This window comes from Carica papaya, chromosome 7 (assembly GCF_054855325.1).
Source record: "Carica papaya isolate Zhongbai chromosome 7, ASM5485532v1, whole genome shotgun sequence".
Lineage (NCBI taxonomy): Eukaryota > Viridiplantae > Streptophyta > Magnoliopsida > Brassicales > Caricaceae > Carica > Carica papaya.
The window spans coordinates 5,702,105-5,704,753 of NC_142315.1; positions in this window are offsets into that span (position 1 = coordinate 5,702,105).

Consider the following 2,649-nt stretch of genomic DNA (forward strand, 5'->3'; position numbering starts at 1 on the left):
CGTCGGTTCTTTTACTCTGATTTTGTAACGGCCCCGGAAATTTGAAATGGAATGTATATTAAAAATATCAAATGCGGAAGCGAAGTCAAAAATTCGATTAACATCCCTTACAATAAAACCAAAAACGTGCTCACAATATAAAAGATCAAACTACCTAAAGGAGAAACTTGAAAGTAAAAGCTACGAATATGACTATGGAGTCTTTAGGCGTCCCCTCCTCCTGCGGAACCGGCTCGGGAACAATGTCTTCCTGATCTGAAATGATTAAATAAGGAATGAGCTACACTAGCCCAGTAAAGATATCACGATATCTCACCGTCACGGAGGTAAAGGTGGGTAGAAAACACAAAAAGACCAATGGAGCATAATTTACAACAAATCCTTTTATCAATAATAAAACCTTTACCATTCACTTACCTCGGTGAAATTCATAAAATAATATACGAAAGCAATAACATCATCATCATCATGAAATCATATATAAACTGTATAACATAATACTTATCAAGCCTTTCGTAATTCAATCGTTACACAATATGTTTTCCTCATTTACCAGCCCACTAGTATCCATGGAGATCCATAGGGGTCCCGCTACCCGTTAACCCTTAATGCTTGAAATCATATTCCAGGGCCGTCCTCATACCCCGTTCGGTATGGGCGCCAAAACTATAAACCTCATTACCCCGTCCGGTATGAGGGTGAAACGGGTCGTCCCCATACCCCGTCCGGTATGGGCGCCAAAACACATAAGATCTCCATACCTCGTCCGGTATGGGAGACCACAATCCCGGTAGGGTTCCCTACGGACCCGGTCCGTCCACCATCTCCCAGGATATCTAGTCAGGCTGACCACATTATACGATTACCCATTTACATAATCTTTCATTCTCTTTTTCCTCAGTCAGCATCATCAATCCACATACAAACAAACAAAACGGTAATTTACGCCAAACAGACAACATACAGCATCAATATCCCAGTCATTCAATCCATAATCAATAAAACAGTAAAATATGCACACAAAACTATAAAATGAAAACATCAAATCTCATACTGCATTTAAAACTGTAAAACATGCCAAATAACAGTTAACCGACAAACACACTAGACTCGGGCTCCATTAGCGACCTTAAGCAATTTCACACATTCGTTGATTCAAGAAATACCGTTTTATCATTATTGAACTTTAATACCGTGATAGGAAATAGGGTGAGGGGTCCTTACACGTTTCGGGGTCCGAACACAGCTTCACAGTGTGCCTACAGGCTGTCCCTAATTTTCCCTGAATTTTTCCCGGGGAACTGAAACGCACTACTGGTACCTGCACGTGTTCCAAAAAAATCCCAAATTAGGCCTAGGGCCCCTTTCGGCCAATATCGCAATTCCGGCACGGCGGCTCCGTCGTGCTCCGGCGACGGCGCCGCCGCTTGCGGTGGCGATTCACCTCGGTTTGGCTGTTTTCGACCGTTTCCGGCCGAATTTGGCCACACTTGCATCGATCCTTGCGATTAAACAACTCTAGGGCCCTCGGGGGGCCAAAAAATTATAGAAAACCGAAGCTTACCGGCGGCGGTGCTCTCGGGTGCGGCGGCTCTCCGGTGAAGTTCGTGTTTTGGTGATTCGGCTCCGATCAACCTATAGAGAAAAGAATGGTGATCACGGTGATATAAAAATTTCATTAAACGGAGGCCGGGAAGGGCCTCATCAGAGGTAAAAACCGAGGAGGGGCGCGGCGGCGCCGCTGGGTTTCGGCCATGTTTTCCGGCCGTTTGGCCGGAATTTTGGCTCCGATTTGGCCACCGAAGAAATCAGCGTGGAAAAACGAGTCAGGGGTATGAAATTTACCTCGATCGGCGGTCGAAAATCCCTCCGGTGCGGCGGCGGGTGGCGGCGGCCGGCTTCTGGTTCGTCTTCTCCGGCGAGGGCAGGCGGCTAGGGTTTTGTGGTCTGGTGTGGGGGTCTTATTTATACCCTTTTGCCTTTTGATCTCAGCCGTCCATTTTGATTTAATCTGGGCCGTCCATTTTTGATTGAATCTGGACCGTCCGTGCGATTGTATCTTGGCCGTACGATCGCACGCTTGATCTGGGTCGTCCGATCGCGCATACGCGGATCGCCAACGTGGCTCGTCCCGGATCGACGTGGTCTTGCCACGTGGCAGGTCCCGGTTGGCCGAGACTGCTGACTGGGTCTGTTGACGTGGCTGCTAACGTGCCCCCCCCCCCTTTTTTTTTTCTTCAATTTCCCGGGCACTACAGATTTTACCATAGGGTGTTCAAAATTAAATTTCGAGCGAATGAGAAAATTTTTACCTTTTTTGGCGGTCGGAGATGACTTTGATGCGGCGGCGGGCAACTCACTTCCTGGCGACTGGTTCTTCTTCTTCGGTAGGGGGTCTGGCGGCCAGGGTTAGGGTTTGGTGTGAAATAAGGTATTGATATCTGTCTCTCTTTAATCTGGGTTGTCCATCACGTTTGATTTCGACCGTCCTATCGCGTTTAATGAAGAAATGAATCTGAATCGTTCATCGCAATTTGTTCTGGACCGTTCATCGCGTTTAATTGCAACATTCCGATCGCGCATGAGGAGGGAACGGATCCGAACCGTCCACACGCGTGAGAACAAATCCAAACTGTCTAATTGCAGGCA